At 40.6% G+C, this 16,499-nt stretch overlaps 1 long non-coding RNA gene across 1 annotated transcript; it reads right to left on the reverse strand.

Annotated features, from left to right (window-relative positions):
• Positions 1 to 9,328: 9,328 nt before the first annotated feature.
• Positions 9,329 to 14,532, reverse strand: LOC143853527 (uncharacterized). The gene is made up of 2 exons (XR_013237159.1): positions 14,419 to 14,532; positions 9,329 to 11,233 (listed from the first exon to the last, which is right to left on the reverse strand). It is a non-coding gene; the product is annotated as an uncharacterized LOC143853527 (long non-coding RNA).
• Between the last annotated feature and the right edge of the window lie 1,967 nt (positions 14,533 to 16,499).

Here is a 16,499-nt window from a genome sequence, read left to right on the forward strand (position 1 = left end):
TACACCGTCTATTTAAGGGAAATGATGCCAGCACAACCATGTTTTGATAATTGCACTGATGTTTGCTTCATACACTGTCTATTTAAGGGAAATGATGCCAGCACAACCATGTTTTGATAATTGCACTGACCCATCTTGGCTGTCAAAAAGCTCTTACAAACCAATTTAAAAAGGAAAAGACAAGCTGCATTTGTGCAAATATTAAAGGACTGTTGTGCTGATATCATTTTCCCTATTTAATAATCAGGCCCTGTCTGTATTGCAAGAATCTTCTGAAAAAATTTGGAAAGAAAAACCTTTAAAAAATTTCCAATTTTGCAATGGTCTAATTGCAAATGACAGGAAAAAGTAATTTAACCATTTTGAAGTTCAGTTTTTTTTTTACAGAGTCCTTCAATTTATGATGTTGACACTCTAAATAAGCCATAGCCGTATCATTTCCTCTAAATAGTAGAAACAAAAAAAATCCTAGGAACAAAAAATCCCGCAATCCACTAGGATCCATTTGGATGCATGGATGCATCCTTGTATGCAAAGGAAAGGAATATAGATTCCCATTTCTTTAGTCTCCTTTTCCTCTTGATTTGAGAGGAAAACAGTGTAAAACAAAGGCTTGGATTTGGAAAATTCAGTGTCATCTGAGTAGTAAACGGCAACCAAACAGTGCTAGGAAAAAGAAAAATATTTCCTTTTATGGTTGCCTGCATGACACTAAAATCACAATGTATATCCCTATTATCCTTGGAATTATTACTCAATTTGAAAATAAAAATCTTTAGAATTATCCCTATTCTACTGGCTTCCGTCGGAAGTCCGAACAAAACTTCGGACTTCCGAATGGAAGCCAGTAAACATAACCAAAATACCGATTCCATTCGGAAGTCCGAAGGTTTGTTCGGACTTCCGAGTCGAACTTCCGAACAAACGTTCGGACTTCCGACGGAAGACAGTTTGACTTTGTAGTTCAGTAATTGTCATATGTTAGTGCATCCTTTTAGTATTTTTTTCGTAATTTTACTACTTTGCTTCCATTTTTTCGTAATTTTTCATTTAAAATAGGGGTGGCAACGGGGCGGGTCGGGGCCGGATGTTGGGGTCCCCTTACCCTTCCCCTTTGCGGGGAATTTTCCCTCTCCCCTTCCCCTTCCCCTCTGCGGGGATGGTGGGGAATCCCCCTCCCCTCCCCGCGGGGAATATCTAATCCCCTTCCCCTCCCCGCATCCTTCGGGGACAAAATCCCCGCCCCGCCCCCTCTTTGGAACCCAACCCAACCAGCAAACAGAGCTTCTTTCTTCTACGTCCATTACAGACAATATTGTGATGAATGCTATGATTCTATTCATGTGATCAACAAACAGATGGACAAAATCAGAAATCCATGAATGAGACAACAAATATAAATAACAACAGGACCTCATCTTTCAGCAATTTTCTGCATAAATTATGGAATGATAAATAGGAAATGAGCACCAGGATTACCTTCATTAACAGGCAGCCAATGTGCAAAAAGTAACTATTTCAGTAGTCACAATGAACTTTAAAAGTCCATAAGTGGGCGCTCACACACGCAAAATAATGTTCATTAGTTCATTATGTATAGCATGTTAACCCCCAGATGAGCATGAGAAATGAGAATAGAGAAGAGAACAAAATCAACAAATGACTTATTTCTTTAATTGCAATTCAGTCTAGTGCTGACATGAAACAAATTTCTAGTAGCTAAATTTTTCTTGTTGAAAATTAAAACCTGCAATCCAACCCTAAAATTCTGTTGGCACTACGATTTTTTGATAATTGCATACACTCAGCGTCTCAGGCTCTCAGATTGTCTTTATTATTTCAACATCTGTGAAAAGGTTATTATAGTTCTCAAAATGCTCTCAGAAGCTAATTAAAAGGAAAAGACAAGCTAAGTTTATGTTTGGGGGAATCTTGTAGCCGATCCACAGAGTTTCTAGTCGTTTTTCTTAAAAAAAAACACTTAAAAATTTACAAAAAAAATGGCATTGATTAGCGGGGCGTAGCGGGGCGGGGCGGGGACAACTCCATCCCCTTCCCCTTCCCCTCCCCGCACCGGGGAATTTTTATATTCCCCTTCCCCTTCCCCTTCCCCTTTCAAATCGGGGAATCCCCTCCCCAAACGGGGCGGGGCGGGGCGGATCCCCTCTTTTTCGGGTGAAATTGCCAGCCCTAATTTAAAACTTAGCACTTCAGCCACAAATCCTTAATGATTACTATTTTTTGCAATTATGTTTTTGCTAGCCACCTTTGCACCCCCAATCTTTGCATCAAAGGATGGGCCACAAGCCGAGAAGTTGCCTTGGTGAAGGTGGCTAGCAAATTCCTATACAAAAAAAATGGAAATGTTATCCACACTACTGCATTTTGATGAGGGCACTCCTCAATTAAAAGTACGGTATGGCCCCCCATTGGATGATCCAAAGCGTCTATTAGATGGGCCACAGCCTAAATAGGTTGTGTCCCAAAAATCATTTCCATAGGTTGATCCTAACCCTCCGATCTATAGAGGGTTAGGACCAACCCTCTAACATTCTGATCAGAGGGTTAGGATCAACCTAAAGAAATGCTTTTTAGGGCACAACCTATTTAGGCTGTGGCCCATCTAATGGACGGTTTGGATCATCCTATGGTGCGAGTCATACCGTACTTTTAATCAAGTGAGGAGTGTCCTCATCAAAATACGGCAGTGCGGATCACATTTCCCAAAAACATCTTAAAAAATACGGCAAAAATTCGGGTGACTCAAGGGTCGACTCGGCCTGTACGGGCCCGGCGTGGGAACCACATTTTATACCTCGGAACCACTAGGGAACCACATTTTATACCCCAGAACCACTAGGGAACCACATTTTATACGCCGGAACCACTAGGGAATCACATTTTATACCTTAGAACCACTAGGGAGCCACATTTTATACCCCAGAACCACTAGGGAACCACATTTTATACCTCGGAACCACTAGGGAACCACATTTTATACCCCGGAACCACTACAGAACCACATTTTATACGCCGGAACCACTAGGGAACCACATTTTATACCTCAGAACCACATTTTATACCCCTTGTGGTACCCTGATCCCGCGAGAGGGGTGTGGGGCGCGAGCCGCCGCTCTCTCTCTCTTGGTCTCTCGTATCCACGCGATTGGCGTGTGCATTTTATTATTGATTTGAATTAATCTTTCCTGTGAACTTGGGATCACTAAGGCAATCCGAATTCCACACGAAAGAGACTGACAGAGTCGCCACCTAGATGTGGGATCTAGGACCCGTAATTAACCAGAAATCTAGACTCGCTACCTGGTTACGAGAATGGAAGGTATGGGGAGTTATCCACCACATGCACCATTCTTGCCCGATAATCGGTCTTCGATTCCAAAAGCTAACTCTTTTAAATTTATTTTAAATGGCTCATTCAACTCTATGTTAATGTGCGAACTAAGTGACATGCATCCTATGATCTAATTTCAATGTGAATCCTAAATGTGTATCTTGATTTATTAATTTGTCTGGATTCAATCTAAGTGAAAGTTCTCCTAAAATTCTAATTTCATGGAAAGTCCTAAGTGATTTGATTAAGCATTTACAAGAAAATTAATATACAAAACACCACAATTTGTTTGTGGTGCCGACTCGCGGGTGGTATGCCATCAGACATCCAAGCTGCCTACGTACCCAAGCCTCACTGGGATCAGAGTCGACGTAGTTCGGTGCACCTAAGCTAAGTTACATATGCCTAACTCAACTAAGACACCGACCTAGACGGGATTGACTGTTTCAACAGTTTTAGGAGAAGTTATTTAATTCAAGTTGAAGATTTTATTATCTTAGGATTTCATCTAAGATGCTATATGATTCTCATCTAAATGCAAATGGTCCCTTAGACTAATGCAGGTTTGCCTTACATCCTAGTTTACTAGGCTTGTCCTAGGGAAAGATTGGGTGACTAGTGTAACTAGACCTATGGCACGGTTGCTATACATAGCAAGCGTCCGTGATGAGGCCGGACTCCTGACTCTAGGACTCCCTAAAACCTAAGACTCCCTAAAACTTAGGACACGACACGACACGACACCAGTGTTCCTAAATTGGGCTCTAAGGGTTCCTAAAGGAATTTTGAATCCACCGGCTCTTGGGAATCTCGAATTCTTTTGGGTTCGTGGAAACTTTTAGAGTTTTCTTGAAGCTTTTATTATCTGAAGGTATTTAGTGTGTTTGGTAGCTTTTAAAGTTGTTTATTTAGAAGGTTTTAGTTTCATTTGAAATTTTTAGTGGTCTTTTGGTTAATGGCTTTTAACGGATTTTTATCAGTGGATTTTAAATGGGTGAATTTTAGTTTTGTTAATTTTAGGTTGGATGTACTTTAGATTAATGTCTTTCGATTTTGGTTTGGAAAATGACGTTAACACAACCAAGTTTTGACAATTGCACAAATTCGACAAACCATTGACCATTAAAAGATCTGACAAATGCAGCCCACTAAAACTGTCGTAACTCTTTAACCGCTTGGCCAAATTCAACGTACAAACATGCGTTGGAAAGATCTTTTATAGGGCTACAACTTTGTAGTTCTCCATTGTTTGTAAATCTGTGATTTAGAGGTTCGAATTTGTGTTGCAAACAAAAGGACAGCAACATTAAACTGGAAATGCCTAAAGGTGTGCCGCAACCATTTTGGACTTAACTTTTTAACCGCTCGCTGTCTGATCTAGCACGAATACTCGTTGGAAACGGCACGAAAATATCTACGACTTTGTAGTTAACCATTTCCCACGATTCTGTTGTTTAGAGGTCGAAAAATCTGTTTAAAGTCTAACAGCTAGCACTATGACGGGAATGATATTGGCACCCCCATGTTTTCTTTTGATAGTTCTTATTTTTTTAGTGATTAAAAGACGGTGAATATGAAAAATGGCTTGAATGGGCCTGAGATTAGATTCAAATGGGATGTTTGAAAAAGGGGTTGTTTTTATCTACTTGGCAAGGTGGGGTATGGATATTGGGTTCTTGAGATTGAGTGGGGGCTGTTGTTATCAAATTGGAGTGGGGGCTGTTGTTATCAATTGAAAGATGGAGGTTTTGTAAGCCAAATTAAATGGGTTTTGATAATTCATGTAAAATTCAAGTTTTCTTTCTTGTAAATGTTCAAAATTTTTAATGAATTGTTTTCCCAAAAGAAATCTAAATTCCCTAACAAGCCAATGATTTCAACATCCCATTGCAAATAGGTTCTAATGACCCTAACACATTAATTATATTTAGCATAAGTGAGAACATGACCAAGGCCAAACTAGTACAAAATTAAACATGACATCAACCAAAATATACGCAAAACAACACTCAATCCTACAAATATAGAAAAGAAAATAAAATTCCAAAAGACATACCTTTTTGTAGACGATATTCCATGCAAACTTATGGAGAAGAGGGATTTGGTCTAGAGAGAGGGCTTGAATTTTCTAAGAGAGGGGTTCTCTCCTCTTTTCTTTTTTTTCCTTCTTTTCTTTGGTGAGATGAGAGGGTATTTATAGGAGAATGGGATAGGAGGTTAGGTGAGGTTAGGTGAGGTTAGGTAAGGTTAGGTGAGGTTAGGTGATGTTAGGTGAGGTTAGGTGAGGTTAGGTGAGGTTTGGATGGTTATGATGGGAGGAGAGGTTAGGTGAGGTTAGGTGAGGTTTGAATGGTTAGGATGAGAAGAGAGGTTAGGTGGTTTTGGATGGTTAGACCCAGGTCATGATCTGCCATTGATCTAACGATTTACGGAAATCGGGTCTCGGAATGGAATCAGGGTCCGGGCTATGAAGTGACCCTAGCTTATTTTGTCCCGATTGATGATCCGTAAAGTCAGATCAAGATATTAATGACCTAAAACATATAAATCAATGATAGAGGGGGTTCTCACATGGATTTAACACACTAATTTATTTGTTGATTAAAACAAAACAAAATGGGGTGTCTACAGATGCCCCTCTTTGGTAGAGATGACGTAGTCATTGAATACCAAAGTTAAAAATGACAGAACCATTTTGCGTAGTTTTAATCGACAAAGGACTCTCTAGACACAACGCACCTTAACATAATGCAAAACCTTAGATGAAACCCTAGAACTTGAATAATAATAAAAACTCGATGCGGCGCCGTTCACAAACGGGCAATTAGAGAATGAGATATCATTTTCGAATGGATTCTGAAGGGAAAGGACAAAGATCGCTCTCAAACAGTTTTTAGAAGGAGATGAGACGCCGCTCACAAGCGGGTTCAACGAGGATAAGAAGCATTCCCAAATGGACTTGGATAATGAGGCACCGTTCACAAACGGCCTCAAGGAGGATAGAAAACCATTCACAAATGGACTCGAGAAAAGAGGCACCGTTCACAAACGGGCTCAAGGAGAAGACAAGACCATTCACAAATGGACTCGAGAAATGAGGCACCGTTCACAAACGGGCTCAAGGAGGACGATACCATTCACAAATGGATTCGAGAAAAGAGGCACCGTTCACAAACGGGCTCAAGGAGAAGACAAGACCATTCACAAATGGACTCGAGAAATGAGGCACCGTTCACAAACGGGCTCAAGGAGGACGATACCATTCACAAATGGATTCGAGAAAAGAGGCATCATTCACAAACGGGCTCAAGGATAAGACAAGACCATTCACAAATGGACTCGAGAAATGAGGCACCATTCACAAACAGGCTCAAGGAGAAGACGAGACCATTCACAAATGGACTCGAGAAATGAGGCACCGTTCACAAACGGGCTCAAGGAGAAGACGAGACCATTCACAAATGGATTCGAGAAATGAGGCACCGTTCACAAACGGGCTCAAGGAGAAGACAAGACCATTCACAAATGGATTCGAGAAATGAGGCACCGTTCACAAACGGGCTCAAGGAGAAGACAAGACCATTCACAAATGGACTCGAGAAATGAGGCACCGTTCACAAACGGGCTCAAAGAGGACACGAGACCATTCACAAATGGACTCAGAAAATGAGGCACCGTTCACAAACGGGCTCAAGGAGAAGATGAGACCATTCACAAATGGACTCAGAGAATGAGACACCTGTTCACAAACGGGTTCGAAGAGAAGACGAGACCATTCACAAATGGACTCGAGAAATGAGGCACCGTTCACAAACGGGCTCGAAGAATTTAGGGATTTTTTTATGAACTTGAATTTGACGTAGGAATGGATTTTTATTTTTATTTTTTAATTAAGGATTTGGATTTGATAAATTTTTTTATTTTTGGAAAATGAGGTACCGTCCGCAAACGGGCTCAAGGAGAAGATGAGACCATTCACAAATGGCCTCGAGAAAAGAGGCACCGTTCACAAACGGGCTCAAAGAGGACATGAGACCATTCACAAATGGACTCAGAGAATGAGAAACCTGTTCACAAACGGGTTCAAGGAGAAGACGAGACCATCCCCAAATGGCCTCGAGAAAAGAGGCACCGTTCACAAACGGGCTCAAAGAGGGCATGAGATTTTTCATGAACTTGAATTTGACGTAAGATTGGATTTGTTTGAATCGGGGATTGGTTTTGATGAATTTTTTATTTTTGGGAAATGAGGTACCGTCCGCAAACGGGCTCAAGGAGAAGACGAGACCATTCACAAACGGCCTCGAGAAATGAGGCACCTTTCACAGAAGGGCTCAAAGAGGACATGAGATTTTTCATGAACTTGAATTTGACGTAAGATTGGATTTGTTTGAATCGGGGATTAGATTTGATGAATTTTTATTTTTGGGAAATGAGGTACCGTCCGTAAACGGGCTCAAGGAGAAGACGAGACCATTCACAAATGGGCTCGAGAAATGAGGCACCGTTCACAAACGGGCTCGACGACACAAGATAGCTTTGATTGATGAATTCAACAATGAAAAATTTAGAGATTTTTATGAATTTGAATTTGACGTAGGATTGGATTTTTTGAATTGGGGATTGGATTTGATGAATTTTTGATTTTTTGAGAAATGAGGCACCGTCCACAAACGGGCTCAAGGAGGACATGAGACCATTCATAAATGAACTCAGAAAATGAGGCACCGTTCACAAATGGGCTCAAGGAGAAGACGAAACCATTCACAAATGGACTCGAGAGATGAGGCACCGTTCACAAACGGGCTCAAGGAGAAGACGAGGCCATTTGCAAATGGGCTCGAGAAAAGAGGTACCGTTCACAAACGGGCTCGAAGAATTTAGAGATTTTCCATGAACTTGAATTTGACGTAAGATTGGATTTGATGAATTTTTTATTTTTTTGAACTCAATGAAATCGGGGATATTATGGATCGTGCCCGACAAAGATGTTGGAAACTAGGACTTTGACGAATGATGAAACGGCAAACCTTTGGAACGAAGAACCATTACTAGCAAGAATGGATTAGGAACATTTTTATGAAACTTCAACAAGATTTTTCTCAATGAGACTGTTGGTCTTGTCTTCTGGGGATTTTGATAACTGAAACCTTGAACAAGACATTTGAGATTGGTAATTTAGAACAATGGCTCTCTCGGATATAATCATGGAAAAGTGGGATTTGCCTCTTGACAGGTGTTTAGATAAACATTTCTTGACCAGGATAGTATTTAACAAACTAGAAGGAGATTCCGAATTTTAATGGTTCGTCTTTCTGAGAAATTGGCTCAACCACCATTGCATCTGGGGCTCTTCCAAGCTTAAGGTGCCTTCCTGGGGTATGATCTTTTTACGGAAGCTGGGCTTTCTGATGTTTCTACTTCTGAACTCTTCTGAGTTGATCTTCTTCGAAATGTAGCTGTTTGACTAGATTCTCGAACCCTTTCAGGTATAATTGCAGGGAGCTGCCTAGGCCGGGCCTCCTTCACCAAGACAGTTACATCATTTGGACATAGGAACGACGATTGACTCTTTCTAAAGAGAAAACTTAGATGAAAGGCACTACTCAAAGGATTGAGCAGCCCTGAAGGAGTGAACTTAGAATGACAAAGATTGACTAACTACACTGACAGACACAGTAATGCTTCTGACTTAGTTAACGTTTTATTTGGTAAGTCTATCCTTTCGAGGAATGCTTTTTTTTTTTTTTTTTTTTGAAATAATAAACACTGGACTTCTTCCTTGAAACAGTAATGCCTCAAGAATTTAATTACGACCCCTAAGATTGCTTAGCTTCAATGCCCCCAGTTTTGAGGATATCACTTGAATTTGCTTGAACTTCAGTTGATCTTCAGTCTTGATACCGGCTGTAGCCTTCTTGTAATGATTCTCTTACCGTGACCAAGTTACCTCTTCAGGGTTTTTAACTTGGCGGACCGCGCTAGCCTTAACTTTTGCCTGAACCACCTTTCTAGGTTTTCGATCCAGCAGGCTATCCCCTTAGCTTTTGCCTAAGCCGCCCTTTCGGGTTTTCAACTTAGCAGGGAAATGATCTTAAATTTTGCCTAGACCGCCCTTTCAGGTTTTCAGTCTAGCAGATCTTCAAACTCCGTTCTTTTTTTTCTTTTTGTGTTTCGGGACCTAGATCATTAAATCTGAACACCGGAGGGACTTTATAGGTAGGATAGGGCTTTACAAAGAATGGCTTAAGGCTCAACAAAGATTTCGACCAAACCTGTGAACAGGTTGCCTCCATATCCCCATGTAGGAATTAGGACGTGTGTAGTTCAGGGCAAATGCCCCTAGTTTGAAAATAAATTGTTTGAAGGTTAATTGATTTTTCTTTTTTTTCTTTTCTTTCTGGAATAATTATCTTCTCTTCTTTTGGAACTTGTCCCTCTTTTTTTTTTTGGAACGATTGATTTTTCTTTTTCTTTTTCTTTTGAATCGACCGAACTCGGTTTAACCGAGCTGCCTACGTACCCCAATGTAGGGATCAGGTCTCGCGTAGTTCGGGGCGAATGCCCCGAGTTTGATGGGTTTTCAAGAAAATTTGATTTAGGCTCGAAGGGTTTGCAAATCGGTATTCTTTTGACATTGGGTTTTGATTTTGGGATTTAATCGGCCAAAGGAGGCCTTTCGATGTTCAGATTGGGAATCGATCTAGGTTACTAGAGTCTGTCTGGTACTGATTATTTATTTCTTTTTTTTCTCTTTTTTTTTTTTTTTTCACGGAGTTTGACGGCATTTCCAGGTAAGATAATGGATTTTCTTCTTTCAAGATTCTAATGCGTGCTTTCGGCTTTCATAGAGCGAAACTTGTTCTTCGACATCCTCCATCTATGGATTTGTAACTCTTGATATCTGATGATCACTTTTCAATGCTTGCTCTTGAACTTCTTATCTCGAATTTGATGGCTTCATGTTATGAATTTGAGAACCAAGGTCATCGATTGGAAATATGAAAGTTGTTTCTACTCCATGCCCCTTGCATAACATATGATATTCACTTCATTCATTTTCTTTGAGCTTTCCATCTATGTCTTGCCCCTGGTATCGGTTGTAGCTTTTCTAGACAATCTTCTTATTCTTGAAATAATTTTATCAATTCTTCACACTCTTTAGAGGGTAATGTATTTTCAATCGGCATTCACTGAATCAAAGTTTCAGTGCCAGTGTTTATCATTTCAATTTCATCTTTGAAAGGTTGGGATTGGCGCTCCTCCTCTCGTTCAAGTAATTGCTGTGACTCAAGTGGAGTTTCGTCAATTTTGTCCTCATTTGAGGAGGGAGTCTTATTTTAAGATCAGAAGCACACTTAAGAAACAGACACAAGTGAACTTTTTGGAACTGACTGAAATTTTATTTAAAGAAAAGCTATTACATCAGACGACCTATCCTGAACATGCTCAGGATTCACAACTCTAAATAAGAAAGGGAAACAGAAGATAACTTGCCTGGACTAGGCATTGACCTTTAACTGTAAGACCGGACTCAACAATTATACTGACCATGATGACTGACTCAACATAAAATAGTAAGTGACTAAAACTTTAACTGCTGCAACTGTTTGGCGTTGAAGGCTCGGCGAAGGCTGGTTCGTTCTGAACATCATCATGGCTGATACTTTCAATTTTGGACAATGATGACTGATTCGCATAGGGAAATGCCCCTAGCTCAAGGATTCTGAGAGTGAACTTTGAAGGACTTAGCAAAATAATCTTGAAAAAGGTAGCCCCTAGAGGAGGAACAGACCAGGGGTACAAGCAAGATTGGATTATCTGGACCAGGCATGATCAGATCATGAGAACGCATAATCGAAAGATTGTGAGATTCTGCATCTGCCAGTTAGGGGATGGCATGAAGATACGATCGAATCGTATGACAGAAGAACGAAAGGCGCACGATCAAAAGATTAGATGAGATAGCATAAGATTGCTTTCAACGGATAGATCATGAATGACTAATCCTATGAGATCTTTGGAAATGATGGGATTTATATCCTAACCCAAAGGGAATTTTTTTTTTTCACATTTTATCAGTGTTACCTGAAGGCATCAACCTTAATCCTAATCTATCGGAGTGGAGAGAGAATCTCGACTCATGACTTTGTTCGTGTATATAAGGACCGATCGTGACCATTGGAAGATGGACCACGGCCTAATCTAGACACCAATGGGTAGGATATCCTAAACTAGGCTCACACACGTGATGCACATGTGTTCGTATACTACATTCATGTGTAGGTTAATCTAGGGGTAAGGCCAAGAGTTCCCTTAGCGCGAATCCCTGCTCGATATACTGTACCAGTGTCCGGCGTATCAGTACGTGAACAAGAGATCCGTTTACGTACCATAAAGGTACTAGGCTAAGGGTGGAATGCTTCTCTAGCACAGAGGCACCAGGTGATGAAATCCCAGTCAACCATGCTAGATAACACTCCGGGTTCCTAAAATAGGACGTGTGTGCACGTGAGATGCAAGAGTTTAGATGCAAGTGATGTAAGTGTGTGCAATATGTTTGCGCAATCTATGATGCCCTCAGGTTTTGTTAGGTTAAGTTCGAGTAAAATGTGATGAGAAAATAAAACAAGACAAACTAATCTAACAAGTATAGAGTTTTTATAAGCCAGTTAAATTAAATTCAAATGAATTATCTTTTGAAATTTTAATGAAGTTAGGTGGTCCCCAGCAGAGTCGCCAGACTGTGGTACCCTGATCCCGCGAGAGGGGTGTGGGGCGCGAGCCGCCGCTCTCTCTCTCTTGGTCTCTCGTACCCACGCGATTGGCGTGTGCATTTTATTATTGATTTGAATTAATCTTTCCTGTGAACTTGGGATCACTAAGGCAATCCGAATTCCACACGAAAGAGACTGACAGAGTCGCCACCTAGATGTGGGATCTAGGACCCGTAATTAACCAGAAATCTAGACTCGCTACCTGGTTACGAGAATGGAAGGTATGGGGAGTTATCCACCACATGCACCATTCTTGCCCGATAATCGGTCTTCGATTCCAAAAGCTAACTCTTTTAAATTTATTTTAAATGGCTCATTCAACTCTATGTTAATGTGCGAACTAAGTGACATGCATCTTATGATCTAATTTCAATGTGAATCCTAAATGTGTATCTTGATTTATTAATTTGTCTGGATTCAATCTAAGTGAAAGTTCTCCTAAAATTCTAATTTCATGGAAAGTCCTAAGTGATTTGATTAAGCATTTACAAGAAAATTAATATACAAAACACCACAATTTGTTTGTGGTGCCGACTCGCGGGTGGTATGCCATCAGACATCCAAGCTGCCTACGTACCCAAGCCTCACTGGGATCAGAGTCGACGTAGTTCGGTGCACCTAAGCTAAGTTACATATGCCTAACTCAACTAAGACACCGACCTAGACGGGATTGACTGTTTCAACAGTTTTAGGAGAAGTTATTTAATTCAAGTTGAAGATTTTATTATCTTAGGATTTCATCTAAGATGCTATATGATTCTCATCTAAATGCAAATGGTCCCTTAGACTAATGCAGGTTTGCCTTACATCCTAGTTTACTAGGCTTGTCCTAGGGAAAGATTGGGTGACTAGTGTAACTAGACCTATGGCACGGTTGCTATACATAGCAAGCGTCCGTGATGAGGCCGGACTCCTGACTCTAGGACTCCCTAAAACCTAAGACTCCCTAAAACTTAGGACACGACACGACACGACACCAGTGTTCCTAAATTGGGCTCTAAGGGTTCCTAAAGGAATTTTGAATCCACCGGCTCTTGGGAATCTCGAATTCTTTTGGGTTCGTGGAAACTTTTAGAGTTTTCTTGAAGCTTTTATTATCTGAAGGTATTTAGTGTGTTTGGTAGCTTTTAAAGTTGTTTATTTAGAAGGTTTTAGTTTCATTTGAAATTTTTAGTGGTCTTTTGGTTAATGGCTTTTAACGGATTTTTATCAGTGGATTTTAAATGGGTGAATTTTAGTTTTGTTAATTTTAGGTTGGATGTACTTTAGATTAATGTCTTTCGATTTTGGTTTGGAAAATGACGTTAACACAACCAAGTTTTGACAATTGCACAAATTCGACAAACCATTGACCATTAAAAGATCTGACAAATGCAGCCCACTAAAACTGTCGTAACTCTTTAACCGCTTGGCCAAATTCAACGTACAAACATGCGTTGGAAAGATCTTTTATAGGGCTACAACTTTGTAGTTCTCCATTGTTTGTAAATCTGTGATTTAGAGGTTCGAATTTGTGTTGCAAACAAAAGGACAGCAACATTAAACTGGAAATGCCTAAAGGTGTGCCGCAACCATTTTGGACTTAACTTTTTAACCGCTCGCTGTCTGATCTAGCACGAATACTCGTTGGAAACGGCACGAAAATATCTACGACTTTGTAGTTAACCATTTCCCACGATTCTGTTGTTTAGAGGTCGAAAAATCTGTTTAAAGTCTAACAGCTAGCACTATGACGGGAATGATATTGGCACCCCCATGTTTTCTTTTGATAGTTCTTATTTTTTTAGTGATTAAAAGACGGTGAATATGAAAAATGGCTTGAATGGGCCTGAGATTAGATTCAAATGGGATGTTTGAAAAAGGGGTTGTTTTTATCTACTTGGCAAGGTGGGGTATGGATATTGGGTTCTTGAGATTGAGTGGGGGCTGTTGTTATCAAATTGGAGTGGGGGCTGTTGTTATCAATTGAAAGATGGAGGTTTTGTAAGCCAAATTAAATGGGTTTTGATAATTCATGTAAAATTCAAGTTTTCTTTCTTGTAAATGTTCAAAATTTTTAATGAATTGTTTTCCCAAAAGAAATCTAAATTCCCTAACAAGCCAATGATTTCAACATCCCATTGCAAATAGGTTCTAATGACCCTAACACATTAATTATATTTAGCATAAGTGAGAACATGACCAAGGCCAAACTAGTACAAAATTAAACATGACATCAACCAAAATATACGCAAAACAACACTCAATCCTACAAATATAGAAAAGAAAATAAAATTCCAAAAGACATACCTTTTTGTAGACGATATTCCATGCAAACTTATGGAGAAGAGGGATTTGGTCTAGAGAGAGGGCTTGAATTTTCTAAGAGAGGGGTTCTCTCCTCTTTTCTTTTTTTTCCTTCTTTTCTTTGGTGAGATGAGAGGGTATTTATAGGAGAATGGGATAGGAGGTTAGGTGAGGTTAGGTGAGGTTAGGTAAGGTTAGGTGAGGTTAGGTGATGTTAGGTGAGGTTAGGTGAGGTTAGGTGAGGTTTGGATGGTTATGATGGGAGGAGAGGTTAGGTGAGGTTAGGTGAGGTTTGAATGGTTAGGATGAGAAGAGAGGTTAGGTGGTTTTGGATGGTTAGACCCAGGTCATGATCTGCCATTGATCTAACGATTTACGGAAATCGGGTCTCGGAATGGAATCAGGGTCCGGGCTATGAAGTGACCCTAGCTTATTTTGTCCCGATTGATGATCCGTAAAGTCAGATCAAGATATTAATGACCTAAAACATATAAATCAATGATAGAGGGGGTTCTCACATGGATTTAACACACTAATTTATTTGTTGATTAAAACAAAACAAAATGGGGTGTCTACACCCCTGAACCATTACAGAACCACATTTAATACCTCAGAACCAATAGGGAACAACATTTTCTACCTCGGAACCACTAGGGAACCACATTCTATACTCTGGAACCACTAAGGAACCACATTTTATACCTCAGAAGCACTAGGGAACCACATTTTATACCTCGAAACCACTAGGGAACCACATTTTATACCCCGGAACCACTAGGGAACCACATTTTCTACCCCGGAACAACTGGGGAACCACATTTTATACCCCGGAACCACTACGGAACCACATTTTATCCCTCGGAACCACTAGGGAACCACATTTTCTACTTCGGAACCACTAGGGAACCACATTTTCTACCCCGGAACCACTAGGGAACCACATTTATATCCCGGAACCACTAGGGAACCACATTTTATACCTCAGAACTACTACAGAACCACATTTTATACTCCGGAACCACTAGGGAACCACATTTTATACCTCGGAACCACTAGGGAACCACATTTTATACCCTGGAACCACTAGGGAACCACATTTTATACCTCGGAACTACTAGGGAACCACATTTTATACCCCGGAACCACTAGGGAACCACATTTTCTACCATGGAACCTCTACCGAACCACATTTTATGCCTCAAAACCACTATAGAACTACTTTTTCTACCCCGGGACCACTAAGGAACCACATTTGATACCCCGGAACCACTAGGGAACCACATTTTATACCTCGGAATCACTAGGGAACCACATTTTATACCCCGGAACCACTATGAAACCACATTTTATACGCCGGAACCACTAGGGAACCACATTTTATACTTCAAAACCACTACAGAACCACATTTTATACCCCGAAACCATTACGGAACCACATTTGATACCTCAGAACCACTAGGGAACCACATTTTCTACCTCGGAACCACTAGGGAACCACATTCTATACTCCGAAACCACTAGGGAACCACATTTTATACCTCGGAACCGCTAGGGAACCACATTTTATACCCCGGAACCACTAGGGAACCACATTTTATACCCGAGAACCACTATGGAACTACATTTTATACCTCGGAACCACTACGGAACAACATTTTCTACTCCGGACCCACTAGGGAACCACATTTTATAACCCGCAACCACTACAGAACCATATTTTCTACCCCGGAACCACCACGGAACCATATTTTCTACCCCGGAATCACTAGGGAACCACATTTTATACCTCAGAAGCACTAGGGAACCACATTTTATACCTCGAAACCACTAGGGAACCACATTTTATACCCCGGAACCACTAGGGAACCACATTTTCTACCCCGGAACCACTAGGGAACCACATTTTATACCCCGGAACCACTACAGAACCACATTTTATCCCTCGGAACCACTAGGGAACCACATTTAATACCTCAGAACCACTAGGGGACCACATTTTCTACCTCGGAACCACTAGGGAACCACATTCTATACTCCAGAACCACTAGGGAACCACATTTTATACCTCAGAAGCACTAGGAAAC

Source organism: Tasmannia lanceolata, unplaced genomic scaffold (genome assembly GCF_043159265.1).
Source record: "Tasmannia lanceolata isolate RefF3 unplaced genomic scaffold, GAP_Taslan_0.1 ptg000019l, whole genome shotgun sequence".
NCBI classification, from domain to species: domain Eukaryota; kingdom Viridiplantae; phylum Streptophyta; class Magnoliopsida; order Canellales; family Winteraceae; genus Tasmannia; species Tasmannia lanceolata.